This window comes from Arachis hypogaea, chromosome 18 (assembly GCF_003086295.3).
Source record: "Arachis hypogaea cultivar Tifrunner chromosome 18, arahy.Tifrunner.gnm2.J5K5, whole genome shotgun sequence".
NCBI lineage: Eukaryota > Viridiplantae > Streptophyta > Magnoliopsida > Fabales > Fabaceae > Arachis > Arachis hypogaea.
Genome location: NC_092053.1, coordinates 59,921,671 through 59,947,369, shown reverse-complemented (window position 1 = coordinate 59,947,369; position 25,699 = coordinate 59,921,671). Strand labels below are relative to the sequence as shown.

General features: G+C 36.4%; 1 long non-coding RNA gene across 1 annotated transcript; it reads left to right on the top strand.

Annotated features, from left to right (window-relative positions):
• Nucleotides 1–18,807: 18,807 nt before the first annotated feature.
• LOC112772732 (uncharacterized) lies at nt 18,808–20,041 on the top strand. Its single transcript, XR_003187628.3, has 3 exons — nt 18,808–19,448; nt 19,571–19,674; nt 19,766–20,041. It is a non-coding gene; the product is annotated as an uncharacterized lncRNA (long non-coding RNA).
• Nucleotides 20,042–25,699: the final 5,658 nt, after the last annotated feature.

Genomic DNA, 25,699 nt, shown 5'->3' with positions numbered 1-25,699 from the left:
TCAGAATGGACCATCCTGGATATATTCTATGACGGTTTATCTGAGCTATCAAAGATGTCATTGGATACTTCTGTAGGTGGATCCATTCACCTAAAGAAAACGCCTGCAGAAGCTCAAGAACTCATTGACATGGTTGCTAATAACCAGTTCATGTACACTTCTGAGAGGAATCCTGTGAGTAATGGGACGCCTATGAAGAAGGGAGTTCTTGAAATTGATACTCTGAATGCCATATTGGCTCAGAACAAAATATTGACTCAGCAAGTCAATATGATTTCTCAGAGTCTGAATGGAGTGCAAGCTGCATCCAACAGTACTCAAGAGGCTTCTTATGAAGAAGAAGCTTATGATCCTGAAAATCCTACAATAGCAGAGGTGAATTACTTAGGTGAACCTTATGGAAACACCTATAACCCATCATGGAGAAATCATCCAAATTTCTCATAGAAGGATCAACAAAGGCCTCAACAAGGCTTTAATAATGGTGGAAGAAACAGGTTTAACAATAATAAACCTTTTCCATAATCCACTCAGCAACAGACAGAGAATTCTGAGCAGAATCCATCTAGCTTAGCAAATCTAGTCTCTGATCTATCTAAGGCCACTGTGAGTTTCATGAATGAAACAAGATCCTCCATTAGAAATTTGGAAGTATAAGTGGGCCAGCTGAGTAAAAGGATCACTGAAATCCCTCCTAGTACTCTCCCAAGCAATACAGAAGAAAATCCAAAAGGAGAGTCCAAGGCCATTGACATAACCAAAATGGCCGAACCCAAAGAGGGAGAGGAGGACGTGAATCCCAAGGGGGAAGACCTCCTGGGATGTCCAGTGATCAATAAGGAGTTTCCCTCTGAGGAACCAAAGGAATCTGAGACTCATCTAGAGACCATAGATATTCCATTGAACCTCCTTATGCCATTCATGAGCTCTGATGAGTATTCCTCTTCTAAAGAGAATGAGGATGTTACCGAAGAGCAAACTGCCAATTTTCTTGGTGCAATCATGAAGCTGAATGCCAAATTATTTGGTATTGAGACTTGGGAAGATGAACCTCCCTTGTTTACCAATGAACTAAGTGATCTGGATCAACTGACATTGCCTCAGAAGAAACAGGATCCTGGAAAGTTCATAATACCTTGTACCATAGGCACCATGATCTTTAAGGCTCTGTGTGACCTTGGTTCAGGAATAAACCTCATGCCTCTCTCTGTAATAGAGAAACTGGGAATCTATGGGGTGCAAGCTGCTAAAATCTCATTAGAGATGGCAGATAATTCAAGAAAATAGGCTTATGGACAAGTAGAGGACGTGTTAGTAAAGGTTGAAGGCCTTTACATCCCTGCTGATTTCATAGTCTTAGATGCTGGAAAGGAAGAGGATGAATCCATCATCCTAGGAAGACGTTTCCTAGCCACAGCAAGAGCTGTGATTGATGTGGACAGAGGAGAATTGATCCTTCAAATAAATGAGGACAACCTTGTGTTAACAACTCAAGGATCTCTCTCTGCATCCATGGAGAGGAAGCAAAAAAAGCTTCTCTCAAAGCAGAGTCAAACAAAGCCCCCACAGTCAAACTCTAAGTTTGGTGTTGGGAGGCCACAACCAAACTCTAAGTTTGGTGTTGAACTCCCATATCCAAACTCTAAGTTTGGTGTTGGAGAGTCTCAACAATGCTCTGAACATCTGTAAGGCTCCATGAGAGCCCACTGTCAAGCTATTGACATTAAAGAAGCGCTTGTTGGGAGGCAACCCAATTTTTATTTATCTAACTATATTTTTCTTAGTTATATGTCTTTATAGGTTCATGATCATGTGGAGTCACAAAATAAATATAAAAATTGAAAACGGAATCAAAAACAGCAGAAGAAAAATCACACCCTGGAGGAAGCATCTGCCTGGCGTTCAACGCTAGAACAGAGCATGGTTCTGGCGCTGAACGCCCAAAATGGGCAGTATCTGGGCACTGAACGCCCAAAATGGGCAGCATCTGGGCGCTGAACGCCAGAATTGCATCCTGGAGAAGAGCTGGCGCTGAACGCCCAGAACAAGCATGGTTCTAGCGTTCAACGCCAGAAATGGGCAACAAATGGGCGTTGAACGCCCAAAATGGGCACCAACCTGGCGCTGAACGCCCAGAGTTGTGTGCAAGGGCATTTTACATGCCTAATTTGGTGCAAGGTTGTAAATCCTTGAACACCTCAGGATCTATGGACCCCACAGGATCACCTCAGGATCTGTGGACCCCATAGGATCCCCACCTACCTCCACTCAGTTCTTCTTACCCCTCTTTCACACAATCTCATAAACACTCTTCCCCAAAACCCTTCACCAATCACCTCAATCTCTCTTCCCTATCACCATTTACCACTCACATCCATACACCCACCTACCTTCAAAATTCAACACCTCTTCCCCACCCAATCCCACCCATATGGCCGAATACACACATCCCTCCATCTCCTCCATATCTTCTTCTTCTTCATCTATTCTTTCTTCTCTTGCTCGAGGACGAGCAATATTCTAAGTTTGGTGTGGTAAAAGCATAAGCTTTTTTTTTTCATTACCATTGATGGCACCTAAGACCGGAGAAACCTCTAGAAAAGGGGAAGGGAAGACAAAGGCTTCCACCTCCGAGTCATGGGAGATGGAAAGATTCATCTCAAAGGTCTATAGCTCAGTGGTAGAACATGTGGCTGCAAATCAAGAGATCCCTGAGATACCTCAGGGGATGCATCTTCCTCCACAAAACTATTGGGAGCAAATCAACACCTCCCTAGGAGAATTAAGTTCCAACATGGGACAATTAAGGGTGGAACATCAAGAGCACTCCATCATCCTTCATGAAATTAGAGAAGATCAAAAATCAATGAAGGAGGAGCAACAAAGACAAAAAAGGGACATAGAAGAGCTCAAGGACATCATTGGTTCCTCAAGAAGGAAACGCACCCATCACTAAGGTGGACTCATTCCTTGTTCCTACATTCTCTGTTTTTCACTTTCTATGTTAAGTGCTTATCTATGTTTGTGTCTTCACTACATGATCATTAGTAATTAGTAACTATGTCTTAAAGTTATGAATGTCCTATGAATCCATCACCTCTCTTAAATGAAAAATGTTTTAATTTAAAAGAACAAGAAGTACATGAGTTTTGAATTTATCCTTGAACTTAGCTTAATTTTATTGATGTGGTGACAATGCTTCTTGTTTTCTGAATGTATGCTTGAACAGTGCATATGTCTTTTGAAGTTGTTGTTTAAGAATGTTAAATATGTTGGCTCTTGAAAGAATGATGACTAGGAGACATGTTATTTGATAATCTGAAAAATCATAAAAATGATTCTTGAAGCAAGAAAAAGCAGCAAAGAACAAAGCTTGCAGAAAAAAAAATAGGCGAAAAAAAAATAGAAAGAAAAAGCAAGCAGAAAAAGCCAAAAGCTCTTAAAACCAAGAGGCAAGAGCAAAAAGCCAATAACCCTTAAAACCAAAAGGCAAGGGTAAATAAAGAGGATCCCAAGGCTTTGAGCATCAGTGGATAGGAGGGCCTACAGGAATAAAATCCTGGTCTAAGCGGCTAAACCAAGTTGTCCCTAACCATGTGCTTGTGGCGTGTAGGTGTCAAGTGAAAACTTGAGACTGAGCGGTTAGAGTCAAGGTCCAAAGCAAAAAAAAGAGTGTGCTTAAGAACCCTGGACACCTCTAATTGGGGACTTTAGCAAAGCTGAGTCACAATCTGAAAAGGTTCACCTAATTATGTGTCTGTGGCATTTATGTATCCGGTGGTAATACTGGAAAACAAAGTGCTTAGGGCCACGGCCAAGACTCATAAAATAGCTGTGTTCAAGAATCATCATACTGAAATAGGAGAATCAATAACACTATCTGAACTCTGAGTTCCTATAGATGCCAATCATTCTGAACCTCAATGGATAAAGTGAGATGCCAAAACTATTCAAGAGGCAAAAAGCTATAAGTCCCGCTCATTTGATTGGAGCTATGTTTCATTGATAGTTTGGAATTTATAGTATATTCTCTTCTTTTTATCCTATTTAATTTTCAGTTGCTTGGGGACAAGCAACAATTTAAGTTTGGTGTTGTGATGAGCGGATAATTTATACGCTTTTTGGCATTGTTTTTAGTATGTTTTTAGTAGAATCTAGTTACTTTTAGGGATGTTTTCATTAGTTTTTATGTTAAATTCACATTTCTGGAATTTACTATGAGTTTGTGTGTTTTTCTATGATTTCAAGTATTTTCTGACTGAAATTGAGGGACTTGAGCAAAAATCAGATTCAGAGGTTGAAGAAGGACTGCTGATGCTGTTGGATTCTGTCCTCCCTGCACTCAAAGTGGATTTTCTGGAGCTACAGAACTCGAAATGGCGCGCTTCTAATTGCGTTGGAAAGTAGACATCCAGGGCTTTCCAGCAATGTATAATAGTCCATACTTTTCCCAAGTTTAGACGACGCAAACTGGCGTTCAACGCCAGTTCTCTGCCCAATTCTGGCATCCAGCGCCAGAAACAAGTTGCAAAGTGGAGTTCAACGCCAAAACTGGCACCAAAACTGGCGTTCAACTCCAGGAATGACCTCTACACGTGTAACACTCAAGCTCAGCCCAAGCACACACCAAGTGGGCCCCAGAAGTGGATTTATGCATCAATTACTTACTTCTGTAAACCCTAGTAGCTAGTTTATTATAAATAGGACCTTTTCCTATTGTATTGGACATCTTTGGATTATCTTTTGATCTATTGATCACGTTTTAAGGGCTGGCCTCTCGGCCATGCCTGGACCTTCACTTATGTATTTTCAACGGTAATGCTTCTACACTCCATAGATTAAGGTGTGGAGCTCTGCTGTTCCTCAAAGATTAATGCAAAGTACTACTGTTTTCTATTGAATTCAACTTATTCCACTTCTAAGATATTCATTCGCACTTCAACCTGAATGTGATGAACGTGACAATCATCATCATTCCCTATGAACGCGTGCTTGACAACCACTCCCGTTCTACCTTCGATTGAACGAGTATCTCTTAGATTACTAATACAGGGGACCGAGTCCGAGATATTGGGATCTTCATGGTATAAGCTAGATTGATGGCGGCATTCATGAGAATCCGGAAAGTCTAAACCTTGTCCGTGGTATTCCGAGTAGGATTCCGGGATTGAATGACTGTGACGAGCTTCAAACTCGCGAGTACTGGGCGTAGTGACAGACGCAAAAGGATAATAAATCCTATTCCAGTATGATCGAGAACCTCCAGATGATTAGCCATGCAGTGACAGCGCATCGGACCATTTTCACAGGGAGGAATAAGATGTAACCAACGACAAAGGTGATGCCTCCAGACGATTAGCCGTGCTGTGACAGAGCATTTGGATCATTTTCCCGAGAGAGATCGAAAGTAGCCATTGGCACCGGTGTCATCCTTACATAAAGCTAGCCATAGAAAGGAGTAAGATTGATTGGATGAAGATAGTGATGACAAGTCATCCTAGCCCATTTTAGCTAGTCTTTTTCTTTAGTTTTCATTAGAATTATGCACTTTCTTGAGCTACAAGCAAGCTAATTGAGTAGATTTTCATGTTTCCCTTGATTGAACCAACCATATGTGAATTCATGCCATTTCATGAGGTTTTGAGCCATATTTGTTGCATATTGTGGAAGATTGAATACCTCATGATTTTGAGCAAAGCTTTGATTAGTTTGGTTGATCAATGATAGGTGAAGAAGGCTTGGAGAAAGGTTGAAGCAAAGAGGAATGGCTAGGAGTGAAGAAAGGACAATGGAATAAGTGAAAATTGAACCGGGTTGCATGAAGTTAGCCCCAACGTTAGCCCCCTAACTTGGAGGCTAACGTTGGGCATGTAAATCACTCCCTGGAAGTGGCCAACGTTAGCTCCAACGTTAGCCCCCTAATTTGGAGGCTAACGTTGGAACTTGAGAGTTTCTCCCCTGGGCACCAACGTTTGCGCCAACGTTAGCCCCCTAACTTGGAGGCTAACGTTGGCACTTGAATCACAAAGGAGGAAGGCCAACGTTTGTGCCAACGTTAGCCCCCTAACTTGGAGGCTAACGTTGGCACTTAAAATACAAAGAGGGAAGGCCAACGTTTGCGCCAACGTTAGCCCCCTAACTTGGAGGCTAACGTTGGCGCCACTAGCAATAAGCATTGCCAACGTTAGGGTCAAAGTTAGACCCCTAACGTTGGCACCAACGTCCAAACCAGGAAATCAAGCTTGCTGCTATGAAAAGTTAGGGGCAAAGTTAGACCCCTAACTTTGACCCTAACGTTGAGATCATCTTTGGCCAACTTCAAAAACCGGTTCAATTGGTTCACTTCGGTTCTTCTTCAATCTTCAAAGAGCAATCAACCAAGGCCTCTTTCAACCCAATTCCACCAAGAACAAAGGCCCAACTCAAGGCTTGAAGATCATTTTGGAAAGTGTATAAATAGGATAGAATTCAAGTTATTAAGGGAGCTTTCCTTTTAGAATTTTCAGAATAGTTTTTGGGAAGCTTTTGTTACTGAGTGAACTTGAATTTCTTTGTTTTCCTTTTACTTGCAATTTCATTTTACCTTTGTCTTGGATCTTGGATTGGAGAATTGAAGAAATTCTGTTTCAATCTCAATCTTGGATCTCTCTGTTTCCTTTACTGTTAATTGAATTAGCATTTCCGTTTCTGTTACTTGATCTTCATCTCTTTTCTTTGCAATTTACAATTTTCTTGCTATTGTTCTTGTTGGATCTAGGAAGGCATTGAGATCTAGACTTGGTTTTCTAGTCTCTGGATCCTGAGATCTGAATTTCTCATTTCAATTCCCTGTTTACTGCTTCTTATGTTCATTTACTTTTCTGCTTTATTTCCGGTTCAATCCCAATTCCCTTTTATTCTTCTGTTTGATGCAATTTAGTTTTTCCTTGTTTAAATTCTGCAAATCCACATCCCAATTCCCTTTACATTCCAAGCAATTTACATTTCTTGCACTTTAAGTTTCTGCAATTTACATTTCTTGCACTTTAAGTTTCTGCCATTTAATTTCTTGTTCTTTAAGTTTCAGCAATTTACTTTCCCGCTCTCTTTAATTTCATGCAATTTACATTCTGTAAATCACAAATCACCCAACCAACACTTGATTCGCTTGACTAAATCAACCACTAAACTAAAATTGCTCAATCCTTCAATCCCTGTGGGATCGACCTCACTCCCGTGAGTTTTTATTACTTGATACGACCCGGTACACTTGCCGGTTAGTTTTGTGATGTTTTGTGAGAGATTCGTTTCTCATCAAAATATCTCATCAAGTTTTTGGCGCCGTTGCCGGGGATTGATTAGATTGACAATGATTAAGTGAGGTGGTGATCTAGATCAAGCACTTTTTCTTTATTTTTCTTTAAGTTCAACTAACCCACTAACTGTTTGAAGTTTTGTCCCAACCGGCTACATCCAATTTTCAAGAGAATCACTGTGTTTTCTGTTGATTGATTTATATGTCACAGGGAAGGAGGAGTTTCTGAGAAAGAAGAACATCACAACATGAAGCCACAACTCATTACACTAATAGAGAACAATTGTTCCTATGGTGGAAATCCCTTGGAGGACTCTAAACAGCACCTATCCATTTTTCTGAAAACTTGTGGGGCTGTCAATATCAATGGTGTAGACCATGATACCATTAAGCTCTTGCTATTTCCATTCTCACTGAAGGATGAAGCGGCACAATGGCTTGAAACCTTTCCCCAAGGAAGTATAACTAGTTGGGATGAATTGGTTGCCAAGTTTCTAGCCAAATTTTCCTCACCCCAACAACACATCAGGATGAAAGAAGGAGTACATCCATTCATACAAAGAGAGGAAGAACCACTGTTCAAAGCATGGGAGAGATACAAGAAATCAAATGACAAGGTGGATTTTCGAGCATTCTATGAAGGATTAACCTCCGAAACAAGAAAAGCAGTAGATTACTTCTCAGATGGCCTACTCAAGGCAACAGCAACCATCCAAGGAACTGCAGAGTTCAGTGACAAAAGAGCCAATAACCAACACTCAATTGAGACGCCACGGAATGCAATTTCAGAAAAGGAAGTAATGAATCTTGAAGGAGTAAGAGCAATCATGAATCAAAACAAGCAGCTACACCAGCAAACTCAGCAGCACTTGGAATCAATAGCTAGACAAATTGATTCTCTACATTCTGCCACAGTGAATGCACAATTTCCACCATGGAAACCACATTCTTATTTAAGAATGAGGGAACCTCAGAATCATGAACAAAGGGACCTCAACTATAATAACCCCAACTTTCCAAACCTGCAAAAACACCACCATGCCAACAAAAATCACTACACACTACCCCAATATACACATCTCCAACCCTATCCTACCTCACCACCTGCCCAAAATGACTTACATCAATCACCACAATTAACACAGTCACAACCAGTCCTAAACTTCCAAAAACTCTATGTTCTAGAAATGATGATGGAAAGGCTTATGAAAATTCAAGAAATGACATTAATAGAGCAGGAGGACATAAGGAAAAACCAGGAGGCATATCTCAAGAGAATTGAAAGGTACATGGAACAAATGGTTCAAAACCCTGCTAAACTGGGTGAGAGAGAGGGAAATATATCCCTAAGAGCCAATGAAGATGACTCAAAGAACAATGAAAAAGCTGCTGAGTTGAAAGGGAAAGCAGTTATGGAAAACAAGGAAAAGCCTACGATAAGAGGAGGAAACCAAAGGCAACAGAGACCTCAACTTCCATGATCAGAGGATGAAGGATGTCAAGCTAGTGACAATAAAAGAGCGCTTGTTGGGAGGCAACCCAACCCGAGGTAGTTTTCTGTTCATAACTATTTTAATAAAAAGGTTAATTAGTTTATCTATAATGCAAGAAGCTAAGTTTGGTGTTGCACACCAAAACAATCTAAAGGAGAATGCAGGATTCTAAGTTTGGTGTTTCACCAAAATCCCATTATAAAACACATTCTCACTTCTTGCATAATGTAGGCTTCAAGCATACTGGATGTACTAGTTAGCCATTTTACTGTTTTTCTTAGCTTCCAGTTCTTTTACTTTTGAAAAAAAAAAAAAAAAAAAAAAAAAGAAATTATCACACATGGTTAATCCGATGCATTGGCAAGGTACTAAGTTTGGTGTTCCCACACCAAAGTAAGTTCAAAAAGCCCACAAATAAATCATGCAGATTAACCATTATTTCCAAGTGCTTGGGGAACAAGCAACTTTCAATATCATTGCAGAGGTCCATACAAGCTGTTGGAAGGATTAAAGCATCATCAACCAAAGAAACAAAAGATGAATCTAGAGGACAGCAATGATGATGATGAGAAGAAGGAAAGCAAGTAAACTTCAACAGGTTGTATTGTTAAGTCATTGTTTTGCATCAAATATTGCTGTAATTGAAAGTTGAATTGTATTCTGATCTGCCCTGCCTATCTGCATAGCATAGTTTCTTTTTTTTATTTACCCCTGCCTGCATAGCATAGTCTTTCTTTATAATTCAATAAGCAAGGTGTCTGATCATTCACAACATTCTTATCTTCAAAACTTGTTTGCACTCCATTTTCAAGAAATGCATCACATGAAAGTTCTTTGAAAAGAAAGATTGAGGAATTAAACAATTTTGAGGCAAGCAAAAGATTAGGAAAAGTGGTGGTTCTGGTTATATGATTTTGTATTGAGGTTGCATGCTTGTGAAAACTTGCATGGGAGCTCATAGGCGGGACATGAAGTTCAAAGAAGTTTTGTGGAGATTCTCAAAAATTTATTGATCCAAGAAGCAGCAAACAAAACAAAAGAAAGAAAAGAAAATACAAAAACAAAAGAAATATGGCCCAAGGCTCTGAGCATCAATTACTAGGCAGAAAAAGAAAGAAAGAAACAAAAACTCAAAGAGTTGTTATCCTAGTAAATGCTTGTGGTTGAAGTGTGTCAAGGAAAGAGGCTTGAGCAAGTAAATCCTCAGGGGTGCTTCAACACCTAATACCTTAAAACCAACTGGTTTAGGAGTATTGATTGAAAGCTTATCTAAAGAGCCGCCTTGAGACATGATACTTAGAGTCGAGGCCAAAGCACATAAACTATAAGCTGCTTCAAGGTGATTACATATAAAGAGATCTCCATGACACCATTTGGATGAAAATCCTAAGACCTACGACTCCCAATATGTAAGGACTAGTGAGCACTGAAGCCCTTGCATGAGCATATGATTTAGAATTTATCCCACTGATACTTGATCACTTCACTCACTGCACTTTACAAGTGTTCCTCAATCCATCTTAATTGAAAGAACCTTGGAGCATAATTCATTTCTTGCTTGGGGACAAGCAAGCTTTAAGTTTGGTGTTGTGATGACAAGTCATCCTAGCCCATTTTAGCTAGTCTTTTTCTTTAGTTTTCATTAGAATTATGCACTTTCTTGAGCTACAAGCAAGCTAATTGAGTAGATTTTCATGTTTCCCTTGATTGAACCAACCATATGTGAATTCATGCCATTTCATGAGGTTTTGAGCCATATTTGTTGCATATTGTGGAAGATTGAATACCTCATGATTTTGAGCAAAACTTTGATTAGTTTGGTTGATCAATGATAGGTGAAGAAGGCTTGGAGAAAGGTTGAAGCAAAGAGGAATGGCTAGGAGTGAAGAAAGGACAATGGAATAAGTGAAAATTGAACCGGGTTGCATGAAGTTAGCCCCAACGTTAGCCCCCTAACTTGGAGGCTAACGTTGGGCATGTAAATCACTCCCTGGAAGTGGCCAACGTTAGCTCCAACGTTAGCCCCCTAACTTGGAGGCTAACGTTGGAACTTGAGAGTTTCTCCCCTGGGCACCAACGTTTGCGCCAACGTTAGCCCCCTAACTTGGAGGCTAACATTGGCACTTGAATCACAAAGGAGGAAGGCCAACGTTTGTGCCAACGTTAGCCCCCTAACTTGGAGGCTAACATTGGCACTTAAAATACAAAGAGGGAAGGCCAACGTTTGCGCCAACGTTAGCCCCCTAACTTGGAGGCTAACGTTGGCGCCACTAGCAATAAGCATTGCCAACGTTAGGGTCAAAGTTAGACCCCTAACGTTGGCACCAACGTCCAAACCAGGAAATCAAGCTTGCTGCTATGAAAAGTTAGGGGCAAAGTTAGACCCCTAACTTTGACCCTAACGTTGAGATCATCTTTGGCCAACTTCAAAAACCGGTTCAATTGGTTCACTTCGGTTCTTCTTCAATCTTCAAAGAGCAATCAACCAAGGCCTCTTTCAACCCAATTCCACCAAGAACAAAGGCCCAACTCAAGGCTTGAAGATCATTTTGGAAAGTTTATAAATAGGATAGAATTCAAGTTATTAAGGGAGCTTTCCTTTTAGAATTTTCAGAATAGTTTTTGGGAAGCTTTTGTTACTGAGTGAACTTGAATTTCTTTGTTTTCCTTTTACTTGCAATTTCATTTTACCTTTGTCTTGGATCTTGGATTGGAGAATTGAAGAAATTCTGTTTCAATCTCAATCTTGGATCTCTCTGTTTCCTTTACTGTTAATTGAATTAGCATTTCCGTTTCTGTTACTTGATCTTCATCTCTTTTCTTTGCAATTTACAATTTCCTTGCTATTGTTCTTGTTGGATCTAGGAAGGCATTGAGATCTAGACTTGGTTTTCTAGTCTCTGGATCCTGAGATCTGAATTTCTCATTTCAATTCCCTGTTTACTGCTTCTTATGTTCATTTACTTTTCTGCTTTATTTCCGGTTCAATCCCAATTCCCTTTTATTCTTCTGTTTGATGCAATTTAGTTTTTCCTTGTTTAAATTCTGCAAATCCACATCCCAATTCCCTTTACATTCCAAGCAATTTACATTTCTTGCACTTTAAGTTTCTGCAATTTACATTTCTTGCCCTTTAAGTTTCTGCCATTTAATTTCTTGTTCTTTAAGTTTCAGCAATTTACTTTCCCGCTCTCTTTAATTTCATGCAATTTACATTCTGTAAATCACAAATCACCCAACCAACACTTGATTCGCTTGACTAAATCAACCACTAAACTAAAATTGCTCAATCCTTCAATCCCTGTGGGATCGACCTCACTCCCGTGAGTTTTTATTACTTGATACGACCCGGTACACTTGCCGGTTAGTTTTGTGATGTTTTGTGAGAGATTCGTTTCTCATCAAAATATCTCATCAGATAGCAGGAAAGCAGAGGTTCAGAGGAACGAAAGCATCTCTACACCCTTATCTGAAATTCTAACCAATAAATTACATAAGTATTTCTATCCTTATTTTAGTATTATTTTCGAAAACCCCATTACTATTTTACACCTGCCTGACTGAGATTTACAAGGTGACTATAGCTTGCTTCATACCAACAATCTCCGTGGGATTCGACCCTTACTCACGTAAGGTATTACTTGGACGACCCAGTGCACTTGCTGGTTAGTTGTGCGAAGTTGTGAACCATGGTATTGGCATCATGTTTTTTGCGCCATTGCCAGGGAAAGAAAGAGCAATGAATTTTACATAATCAAAGTGTAATCACAATTTCGTCCACCAGTAGTATTTTTAGGATTTCAATATTTAAATCAAATCTGATCTAATCTAATAAGATCAAATCTGATTTTAAATTAGTTATCTTATCTTTAGGAGATTTAAATTAAGTTATCTTATCTTATCTTTTAGTTAGTTTGTTAGGGACCTATTTAAACACCTTTGCTGAGACAATTTACACAACTTTGATGAATAAAATTTTTAGTTGCTTTATGCACATTTTTCTTTGTGATTAAGTGAGGTGAGTGATTTGCTTCGCTTGTTGCATGAAGAAGATTGAAAGATCCAACACTAAAGTAAATCTGTGCGCTAATCTCTTTCAATTTTTGTCTCTCTGATCTAGGTTATCAAGGATAGGTTCTTTGAAGGTCTCGTAGGGAATCCCTTCTGATGACCTAGGTTGCTAAAAACAGGTTTCTTAGAGGTCTAGTAGGAAAACCCCTTATCTATCCTTTTATGTTTTCGCTGTGTCTTTTTGTGTCATTGTTTTTCTTATCCTCCTTCCAACCCTTCCTGTTGGGACTTTAATACTTCAAATTTATTAAACTCTCTAAGCCCCCAATAACTTCTTATCAATGATTTTGTATGATTGTGTTGTATTTGCTGCTGGTTGTATTGATGAATTCTAAGTTTGATGGTGATTGTTGTTAAAGTGTTGAAAATTATGAGGTTGTTGTAATTATAATTGTAATTGTGCTAATGATGTAAATCATAATAAATCATGAAATGATGTGCTCTTGGGGCTATAATCTTGTTTGATACAATTGTATATGACTATAAGATAGTAGGATCAATGATGGTTAGAGGTTAGAAATCTAGGGAATCAAGTTTGGGTATTAGAACTTTAGGAAAGCATGTTGCAAAAATTCTGCAGAGTTTTGGACAACAACTTAAAATGAATTCTGGGAGCATTCTAGCCAGTCTTTATAAGCAAAATTACTTTTCTAATAAACTTCAAGAAGTCAATATTATCCCATAAAAAATTTCAAAGAATTTGGTCAAGTGATTTGGGAGATATTTCTCAAAATTTGGTAGTCACTGTTGAATTTTCTGTTTTTTTTTTTAGTTTTGCAGTGTCATTTTTCAGCCACTAGAACGTTCGATTTACTTAACATCTTAAGTTGCTACCAAAGGGATTTTGAAGGTCTGTAAGTATAGTTTAGTTGAGTATAAGTTTTATGATCATAGCTATTCGTAAATTTTACTTGGAAGATGGGTTGCTCGCTGAAAATTCTGAACTGGTTTATGAAAAGAGGGCATAACTTCCAGTTAACAATTAATTAATCAAATGAAGTGATATGAACCTGAACTTGTTTTGTTTGAAACTTAGGTGTGTTGAGTGTAACCTCACCAAAGATTAGAAGCTTTAGGTTAGAATTAGATTTTTAATGGTTTCTACAAAAAGGTCGCTCCTATGCTAATTTTTTGCAGAATTGTTAGTGCAACTAGAGATTTTTAGTGAAATTGTTCCAACCATTGCTCCTATTCTAGAACATCAATTTGAATGAAACTAATTTTTTTTTTATAAAACTTTGATATGTCCACTGGTTTTCCTAAATATTTCAGAGTTGTTTGAGTTGTGAATTGGAAGCTATAAATTTTAGAAGTTACACAAAAATCATTTTTTTCTGACTTTAAAACATCAACTTCCAATTTATATATCTTGGAATCCTAGAAAGCTTTTGATTTAAAACTTGTGGCAAAAAAAAGGTTGATGTATCTAGAATATGTGATTCAATTTTCAGATCGATACACATTTCAAGAGATTAATTATGTAACTTATAAGGTGACACGTTCAACAAAACTTTATAAAACGGATTTCACAAAACAGAACATGTTCCTAAGCTTCATTAATTAATCAAATGACATTACATGAAGCTGAAACTCGATTTAAATAGACCTAGATGAGTCCAGTGTGTTTCCATCAAATTTTAAAAGCATTAGGTTGAAATTGAATTTTTACCAGATTTTCTAAAGAAGTGGCTCCTTGCTAATTTTTCTGAAATTTTGATAAGCAGGGGCAAAACTTCTAAATTTTTGATAAAAATCAAATTTAATCGTAATGATATAAAATCTGAATTAAATCAAATCTTAGGATGTATCAATTTGCTTCATTAAGAGAGATAGCTCAAGCGTAAAGGTTTCGCAACGTATAACCACTCCGCGAGTAAATAGTACGTTTTTCCAAAAACCAAAGAAAGAGTCACGATTTTCTTGGTATACTATTAGTTTCCAAACCTAGAAAATTATAATTCTTGTTTAGTGATAAACTTGAATTTTTCACGAACACGTGAATATAAAATTTGTGGGATTCGAAGTCCATTAGTTATATCAATTATTAACTAGAAAAACTGTCGCTAAGAAGGCGTTAACCTAAAGAAGCAAGAGCATGAATTAAAAGTAATAATTTACAAAAAGATAATAATATGGGAAGTAAAAGATAGTTAATAATATTTGAATAAAAATATACATAAGAGAAGAGTAAAGAAAAAATTCTCTCATGAGAGAGAATGCATCATATTAGTATTATGAGAAGAGAGCACGACAAAGAAAACATCAACATTAGGGTCGGTAGGTTGTATGACTTAGAGCCACAGCCTTAGAAAGATGAACATTCTATTTGTTAAAGACCTCCGAGAGAGAAGACCTCGGAAAGGTGCTAAAAACTACAAAGTTAAGTGCTTCCGAAGAAAATGAAGAAAAGCCCCAAGATGCTGTGTAAGTCCCACTAAAGTAACATCGATCGGCAGATAACCTCACTAATCAAGTACTCAGTGAGGGAGAGTCCCTGAAACAATAAAATATGGTATGGGAGAGGATTCCTTGGTCAGGATGGATGAATTGGCTAAACTTGAAGATTTTGGGGAGGACCAGAATTGAATAAATGATAATATATTGGTAGCCTTGATGGACCGAGAGTGGATTGTCTGGTGAGAAGGGGTGAGGCTTGCTCTGATGGAACCAGAGCAGATTATCTGGTGAGAAGGAGAAGCGTGTGGGGTAGGGACGCCTACCAGAGTGAGGAACAGTCGTTTACTCGACCAGGCACTTGCTTTGGAAATTATTTTTCTGCCTGAGCTAAGAAACCAACTGTTTTACTTCTCAGATAGGCGCATACCAATAGAATTGCATTACTGACTGAGTTGAGAAGTCATATTTGAGTTTATTCTTGGGTAACGTCGGGAAGCGGATGGTCAACCGATGCATGAGGTCAAGATCCGCACTAGGAACAGGCATGCATCATAAATTGTTTGCACATTTGATTGTGATTGTTTACTGTTCATTCTTTCTGCTATGTGCCATATGCTTCTTGGTAATTTTTCATTCTCTTATTCTTGTCTATATTTTTAAAATTATATGATTTAAAATTCTCCAAAGCTTAGAATAAAATAGTAAAATTAGGAATAACAATCATAGAGAATAGCGTAAGGAGCGGCATTAACCCCAAAGAAAGATGCCAAGATAGAGTTATAACGGAATTCGCAATACAAAAATATCCAAGAGACTTAGCAAGCAAGTCATTACATTAGAATCAAAACTCTAGATATTACGAGAGGGATAGGTTTTTAGCGGTACACCTTACTGGGAACCATATAGGTTCTCACCCCTTCCTTTTTCCTTTTTTTCCATAGATGGAAGATTTTGACTTGATTGTCACCACTGGAGTTATATTCATAGAGCTACCAGAGGAGCATGTATTTCCGAACCTTACAGAAGATGCTCGAGACTAGTCCTGAGATGATGCCTGTAGACTGGTGCCTTGACAATGGAAAGAATGTAGGATAGATGGTCTTTGTTCCTTAGACTTTGTTTTTCCTCACTTTTGTAGCATTTTTGAGGGATAGGGCTTGATATTTTCTTTTGTTAGTTCGAGTACCAGCTTAGGGATTTTTTACATGTACCAGATATCTGGGAAGTTTTCAGTTGTATATATATATATATATATAAGTATGTCGAGTTTGTATGAACTAACTTGGAATGTATATAGGTATGAAAGTTTTTCTGAAATCTCGTTGCTGTTTGATTTTGCTATTAGTTTGGTATTTATTTTATATTATATATCTCTGATGATGTTTTTGTTTGTTGCTAACGGGTTTATTAAGAAAAAGGATATGATAAAAATAAGCTAACATATGCGATTTTGTTAGTACAAAAGGCTCATATATAGTAAATATTATAGAGTCTAGAGTTATATAGAGTTACTAAGAAGTGACACCTGATGGCTGGCAGTGATCCGGACCTACCGAAAATTGGGTCGTTACAAAGACTAGTGGTGACAGGTAAAAATCAATTACTTGTTTTATAATTGGTGATTGGTTTTTGGTGTTATTTTCATAATTGTTCTCTTATTGATTTATTGAAACTTAATAATTAATCACACATTAGTTATCACCACTTTTACTTTCTCTCTAGTTTTGTGCCTATTCTTTGTTCATTTTTTTGGTTGATTATGCGTATAAAGCTAATGTTCAATTATTCATACCTTATTTTAAGAAAAAAAAATTAGAAGTCACATAAAATGAAAAATCAAAGAGTGCGATGATACCAAACATTAATAGGGTGAACATTCTCTATAGGTTTTATAGTCTATTTTCAGTTCTTTTAAAATCTTAATGCTTGAGAAAAAGTGAACAAATTTATATGTTGATTTGGTTGGTAGTGGGTGGAATTTTAATTTGGATTAAGCTTACTAAGTCAACTGCATAGGCCATTAAGAATAATAAGACATGATACATGGATTATCTTTTATTGAACATAAAAAAAGTTCTTAATTGGCTTTAATTTTTTTGTAAGTGACTGCAAACAATACTTTAAGACAAATTTCTAGTCATAATGTGCATATATACTTAATTTTTCTTTCTGGCTGCAGAATATGGGGGTTATTATCCTATAGTGCAGTTGGTTATTATACTTTTTTCATTTTGCACCTTAATTTTATCTTTTTTACTTGTTTGATTAGTTGGTATTAGTTATATATACTTTTGTTCTCTTCTATTATAGGAGGAGGATGATGATGAGTAAATTTGGAAAAAAAATTAAAATTTAAGTTTACCGCCGGCGGATTTACCGTTGGATAAATTCGCTAGGAATTATTAATTTAATTGTTAGTAAATAACATATTACCATCGAATTTATAGGGGGATAAATCCATCAGTAAAAGTTATCGACATAAAATTTTCGACAGTAATTAGCATCGGATTAAAAAAACTTGCTTGTAAATAATTACATTTATCAACGAGATTTATACCGTCGGATTTATTCCGAAGGTAAATCCCGACGGTAAATAGATTACTGGTGAATTTCTTTGGTAAATCCATCGATAAATTCAATGGTATCCAGCAATTTTCTGGTAGTATTTTATTTAGATTTTGAGATTTTATGTTGAGCTTAGACTAAAATGCATTTTCTATTGAATCTTTATCGGCTTAACTTGCCAATCTTTGTTTAAAAGCATGTAATGAACTTATTAACTATGTTAGTGTTAGCTTTGATAAATTCTTAGTATCCTCAATTGTAGATACTTTAGGATCAAATATGGAAGGCAAATTAATGAGTATTTTCTCCACTATCTTTTATCTGACAAATTCTCTCCATAAGCTTTTATTTTAGTTGCTAAGCTCATTAATTTTGTATAGTAACTTTTATGTTCTCAAAATCTTTCATCTTCATATTTGCATATTATTTTCTTAGAGATTAGAGGATGATTGTGTGTACCTTTGTGTCACCTCTGAACTCTTGCTTCAAGTTTTCTCTCGTTTCCATAGCTAACGATATTCCTTTTATCCTTAAAAAAATTCTCTTTGTCACAGCTTGTTGAAAGAAGCATAAAGTAATATAATTTTTTTTGTTATTCTTCCTTCAATTTCTTCTTTTCTGTAGCAAAAAATATTGGTTGATTCTCTCGGATGGTGAATCCTTCATGAACAACATCTCATAAGTCTTGTGCTTGTAGAAAGGTTTTCATTTAATAATGTTAGTCCTCATAATTGTCTTTGGACAATATGGGCACGAGAATATTTATAGTTGAGATAGTCATGGTTGTGGAAATATTTGTTTGAGTGGGTTATAATGTTCACTACTACGTTGTGCACCTTTAGTAACATTTATCCCTTAACATTTTTTAAAATGTTAGCAATGATGGAAAAATTACATTTTAAAAAACATTTGTAACAAAATGTTAGTAAATACATTTAATTTTTAAAAAAAAAAACTTAAATTACTGTTACCTATTCCTACACACTTGGCGCTCACACTTTTAGACTCTCTTAAAAACCCGCTCACAAAAATTGGAACCATTGTGTGCTCTCTCACCCTCGGTGCTTAAATTCTCTCGATGCTCACAATTGCATATGGAAAGTTTGACAAATCCATTGTTATTCTTCTTTTCTCCATTACAATCTCTTCCTCTCCTCTTTCTCGTGATTTATTCTCTATTAATCCTTTCATTCTTATTCTTAATCTAAATGTGGATCTCAATTCTAGGGTTTGAATCATCTTAGTTCCACTTCTTGTAAGCAATTTATCTATTCTTCATTCGATTCAATTCAATTTTCATTTCATTTTAGTTTAATTTATGGTTCGAAGTGGATTCATAACTTAAACCATGGCGTCTGCAAGCGCAACTCCTTGCTGCGACGTACAGGCACCACTCGATGCCAACGATTCTTATTCTTTATCAAGATACTAATTTCTTTATGATTAGATAGAATATAATCTTCGTTAAAATTAGAAGCATTTGGCCTTCGCTCTTCACAATCATATACTAATTGGAATTTGGAAGAAGCATCATATCAGAGATGGTGGGAAGTTGAATAATAGAAGTGATTCACTCATGATCTGCACCAAGATCCTTAAGTACTAGTACCAAATATTCTTTTACTCAGGTACTTTCATTGTTGCATGCAAACTCATTGTTGCTATTAGTTAGTAATGATTCATTTTAGTGAATATTTTTAGTGCTAAAGATTATCCTAACTACTATTTTGTTTGATTTGTAATATGGTAGATAGAGGGGGATACATGGAAGTGCTTGATGAGCCCCTCTATGCTAATTTTCTTTAAGTTATTGGTCTTGATAGACTTTAGAGGAAAGAGCTACTCTCCAAAATGGTATATATGTCTCTGATTTAAATTCCTTTATTGTTATTCTCTCTCTCCATTTTCATGTTCTATATTGAAATTTGTGTTTCAATTGTAACAGGAATGTGATGGAAATAAAGTTGTTAATGATATCATTTTTGGCCCAGGAAGGATGAAGTATAGATATTGTAAGGTAAGTATTATCTATAATGATATATGAAATTCCACTTTTCTTTTTCAATTGAATAATAAGAAGTTGTTTACTCCACTTTCACTATACACAGCGCATAGCAAAGCATGATTTACCTTTTACTAATTTATATATTTGTAATAATATGTAAGGTAAGTATGATTCAGAATTTACCTTCTATTTTAATCCAGTAGACCTATTTTCGTAATTATTTGCCTTACTCTGTTCCTTTTATTGGTCTATTCTTTTCCATTTTTATTGTTTTAGAGGAAGAATCCTATGTCCTGATGTAGGATAGCAGATAGTTTGAATACCTCTTTAACTGCATCATGTTTCTTGTTAGTGAGAAGGTTTTGATTCTTTCTATTTGATTTTATATGTGCCTGAGTAGAAAAAAGTGAAAAAAAAGAAAGACAAGAGAGACGAAAGATTGAAGAGAGACTAAAAGAAATTGATTTGGTCAGCATATGTATTTTTAATATTTCTAATTCCATACCCATACATAATTATTTTCATCTTATCATTATCATTATTTGTTGATTAGTAGCCATGAACCTTTAAGAAGATGTTCAATTGGTAATTGACGAACGAGTTTTCGTTGGTAAAGAATTTCACAATAAACTCTCGTTGCTAGTATAGTTTCTAAACCAACCAAGAATCCTTCCGTACAAAAGTTTGGTTGTCACTTAAGCAAACCCAATAAAAATATAAATCGAAGTATTTAAACCTCGGGTCGTCTCTCAAAGAATTGCAGGGAGGTGTGCTTATGATTGGATATGGAAAAGTATATTTTTAGGGTTTTTAAATGTTGAACAAGGAGTGTAAATGATAATAAAATAAACTAATAATTAAGAAAACTCATGGCAAGGTATGAGTATTAGATGTCTTATCCTAGTTATCCTTATCAATTGTGATGAGAATTGTTCATTGCTCCCACTTAGTTAACCCTTACTAAATAAAGGAAATTCAAGTGGACAAATCAATTTGATTCCTCAAGTCTTAGTCAACTCCTAAGGAAAGACTAGCTTTAGAGGGATCCAAATCAACCAACAAATTTCAATTATCAGTCAACAAAGGAGTTTGATAACTCAAGCGTCTCCAATTACTCAACCAAAGCTAAGAACGTAAAAAGCTAAATTAAAGTCATAAATATGAAATACCTCAAATTGCATTAAATAAAGAAATCAAATCTAACATGGAGTTTATAAACCAAATTGGGAAAAATAAATGAATCAACAAGAGTAATAGATAAACTAAAGGACTAGAACAAATAAAAGTAGAAGAGAAACTAAATTAAAGGAACATTGAACCTGGAATTGAGAAGAAATAAACCTAAACTAAGAGAAATCCTAAAACCTCTCCTCTCTCTCTAGAAACTACATCTTAAACCTAAATTTTTGTGAATGAATGTTGTGTCATGAGTCTCTGCTTGTCCCCTAGCTTTAGTATGCGTTTCTGGGCCAAAAATTGGGTCCAAACTCAGCCCAAAATCACCCCCAGCATTTTCTGCAATTTCTGCAGGTAACGCATATCACGCGTACGCGTCAGTCACACGTGCACGTCGTTTGGCGATTTTTCTTGTCACACGTACGTGTCAGGCATGCGCACGTGTCGCCGTACGAACCGATTCACGCGTACGCGTGAGCCATGCGTGCGCGTCGCTCCTCGCTGGTCATCTCTTTTATTTCTTGTGCTCCTTCCATTTTTGCAAGCTTCCTTTCCATCCTCTATGCCATTCCTGCCCTATAAAGCTTGAAAGCACTCAGCACATAGATCACAACATCGAATGGTAATAAAAGATAATTAAAATTTACAGTTTAAAGGCCTAGGAAATATGTTTTCAACTATATCACAAATTATATGAATAAGGGAGTAAAGAATTGATAAAAACCACTCAATTGAGTACAAGATAAACCATAAAATAGTGGTTTATCAATCTCCCCACACTTAAACATTAGCATGTCCTCATGCTAAGTTCAAGGAGATATACAGAATGAATGGGGGAAAGTAAGACTCATGAAGTGCAACCTATGATACAACTATATGCTAAGATGATTCTGTCTACTTGGTCAAAAGTAAATAAGCTCTTCAAGACAAAAATAAACCAGATTCCACTAATTCAAATCATACAATAAAAGACAAGTAAACTTGTAAGAAGATAGCTCATGAAAGCAAGGAACATAGAATCAAGTATTGAACCCTCACTGGTAGTGTATATGCACTCTAATCTCTCAAGTGTCTAGGGTTAATTCACTCTACTCTTCTCGAGTCATGCTTTCTAGACTTTGTTCTTCATCTAACTGATAAACCCCGATTTTGTGGTTTATCTTGTGCTTATTTTGGGGGATTTTATCACATTTTCTCACATTTATTCAATGAAATAGCATGGTTTTGCAATTCTCCCTTGATTTGTGCTTAAATGTGAAAACATGCTTTTAGACCTTGATTTTGCCAATTTTAACTCACTTTAAAAGCATTGGATGGAAGAAGTGAGGAGAAAAGCATGCAAGTGGGAGAACTCATGAAGAAATGAAGGAACCGTAAAGCTGTCAAGCCTGACCTCTTCGCACTCAAACGACCATAACTTGAGCTACAGAGGTCCAAATAAGGCGGTTCCAGTTGCGTTGGAAAGCTAATATCTGGAGATTCGAAATGATATAAAATTTGCTATATGTTTCTTCTTGCTTAGGGGCGCGCACGCGCCATGTACGCAGGCGCGCCGATTCTGCCGTGGGTCCACCTTAATGAAATCGCCCCCAGCGATTTTGCAGCTTATTTTGGGCCCAATCCAACCCATTTCGGATGCTATTTCATGTAGAATTCAAGCTTGGGTAAAGAGAAGAGCAATTGTTTGGTAGTATAGCATCATGTAGGTTAGTTTCTAGAGAGAGAAGCTCCCTCTTCTCTCTAGAATTAGGTTAGGTTAATCTCTCTTAGATTTAGGTTCAATTACATGTTTTCATCTTGTTTATTTTATGAATTCTTGCTTCTACTCTTTCATTCTCTTGATTTTTAATGTTAATTTCCTTTTTTTCTCTCTTTTATGTTCATGGATGCTTATGTTGGATTTAGATCTCTTTTAATGAAATTTAATATTTGATGTTCTTTTAATTGTTGATTTGAGTTGTGAATTTACTTTCCTTGCAATTTGTAGTTGGTAGATTTATTATTCTTACACTTTTATTATGCTTTCCTTTATTACCCACCAAGTGTTTGACAAAATGCTTGGTTGGGCTTTAGAATAGATTTTGAGCATTCTTGGCTTGGAAAGAGTAATTGGGCAATCTTGAGTCATGAAAACCCAACTCATGTTGGTGATCTAGAGTTGTTAGCTACTATTGTTTCCATTGACGCTAATCTTTTGCTAATTAAATTAGTGAGTTGATTAGGACTTTTGGATTGAGATTAGCTAGTCTTATTAGACTTTCTTCGAGTATGAGGATAACATGATACCTTCCTCAATCGTCGGAGATGACGTAATGAGATAAATTCTTGTTTATAATTGTGGTATGATTGATTAATCTTGTTTGACTTTCTCCCTATTTGTTGGAGTTGACTAAATAAGATGAATTAATCATTGCATGACTAGGATAGAAAGCCTATGATGTCAACCTTGCCATGAATGTCTCTCTTTATTACTTGCTTTCTTTAATTGCTCTCTTTACTTTTCTTGTCATTTATTTTCTTGTCCTCTTATCAACCAAACCCCCCCTTGATCTTCATAGCCAATAATTGAGCACTTCGTTGCAATTCCTTGTGAGACGACCCGGAGTGTAAATACTTCGGTTATTTTTCATTGGGGTTTGTTACTTGTGACAACTCAAATTTTTGATTGAGAGGATTCTTTGTTGGTGTAGAACTATACTTGCAACGAGAATTCATTCAATTGAGGAAATTCTATACCATCAAAAGTCCGCTCATCACTAACCAATCAACAAAAATTTAATATATCAATGCAAACATCATGAGGTCTTTTCAGGGTTGTAATGGGGCTAAGATAAGGGTGAGGATATATGTATAGCCAAGTGAGCTGTAATATGAATCTTTGACTAACCTAAGCTCTCACCTAAATACACACACTCTATGTAACTCTAAAATTATTTCTAGCTACCTAAAATTCCCACTTTTGCATTACATACTCATGTACCAAATTTTTCTTTAAGTTTATCACATATGCATTGATCCTTTTATTAAACTTAACATTGGGGTAATTTTGTCCCCTTATTTAATTACTTATTTATTTGAATATTTTTTTTATTTTTTTTATTAAAAATATAAAAGTAAACATAGCATATCAATGCGCATGGATTTTTTTAATATTTCTGGTCTCACATGAGTAGGTACCCAAATTCCAAATATTTTGTCAATAGAATACTGTACACTTTCATCAACACAAGTTCCCACAGTTTCCCACACTTAATTGATACACAATCTCTAACTTAAGCTAACCAAAGATTCACTTGGGGTAATTAATTGTTTTTCCGCTTAAGGCTAGTGATGTGGTAAAATATAGAACAAAAGGGGATTAAAAGGCTCAAAGTGGCAAATAAAGGTAATTGAAAGGGTAGGCTATTTGGGATAAGTGAGCTAATAACAAATGATGGCCTTAATCATATGCAAGCATGTAAATACACTAAACAATGGACATATAGAATGGAACAAAATATAGATTACAATCATAGAGAAGAGAACACACAAAAATAAAATATTATGGTTAAATAGTGTAACCATGTAATTAAGCTCAAATCTCACAGGTTTGTGTGTTCTTAGCTATAATTCATGTTCCAAATTACAATCTTCAAACAAGTCTAAGAAAAAAGTTTTAATTTAAATTAGTGAAATGCTATAAAAAGGGTCTTGAAAAAGAATTCGTTACTTCAACCAAGTAGTGGTAAAATATACAAAAAATCAAGCAAACATGCAATCAAACATGCAAATGCAACAATGACCTAACAAAGAAAATATAACATTGGTATTGAGAAGAAAATAACTAACCCACGGAAGTCAGTATCGACCTCCCCACACTTAAAGATTGCACCGTCCTCGATATTGCACCGTCCTCGGTGCATGCTGAGATGTGCAAGTGGACGGGTTGCTACACTGATGCTTTTCTCCATAGATTGTGCAGATGGAACTTGTCTATCGTCCCATTGAGAAGCTTTTCCTTTCCCTTCTCGGTGGCCATCCTGAAAGAAGAGGAAAAAGAAGAAAAGTAACCCAGAAACAAAGATAGAAAACAAATAAAATATAGTTGGGTTAATGCCAAATAATGAGGGTCTCAATTACATGATAGCTACAACATGCAAGTGAGAAAACAGTAGAAGCAAAGGGCATGTTAATAGTGCAAAAATTGCAACAATAGGGAAGAGACAGTAGGTGATGAGAGACAGTATAAATTCATGTCAATGCAAAAAGGAATACAAATATCATAAAGGATTAGCATTGACTTAAATAAAATTACCCAACAATGTAAAACAAGTCACGAAGCATTAACATAATGCAAGAAAAGATGCAATAGTTGAAGAAGAACATTTAACACTAATGGTGAAATAATAACTAAAAAAAAAATAAAAATATGCACAAAATTAAAAATGCAATGAATGAAAGTATACAAATAAATTAAGTAAAATAGGATGAAAGTGAAGAAGGATGAGAAGTTAAAGAGATGAAGAAGAAGAAAGTAAGAAAGGAGGAGGGAAGAAGGAGAAAGGAGAGAAGAAAAAAATAAGAATTTAAAAACAGGGCGCGACGCGTACGCGTGCATCATGCGTACGCGTGAAAACTGAGTTGGCCATTCGACGCGTAAGCGTCGCCCACGCGTACGCGTGGGTGGTCTGAAAGCGAAATGATGCACACGCGTTAGGG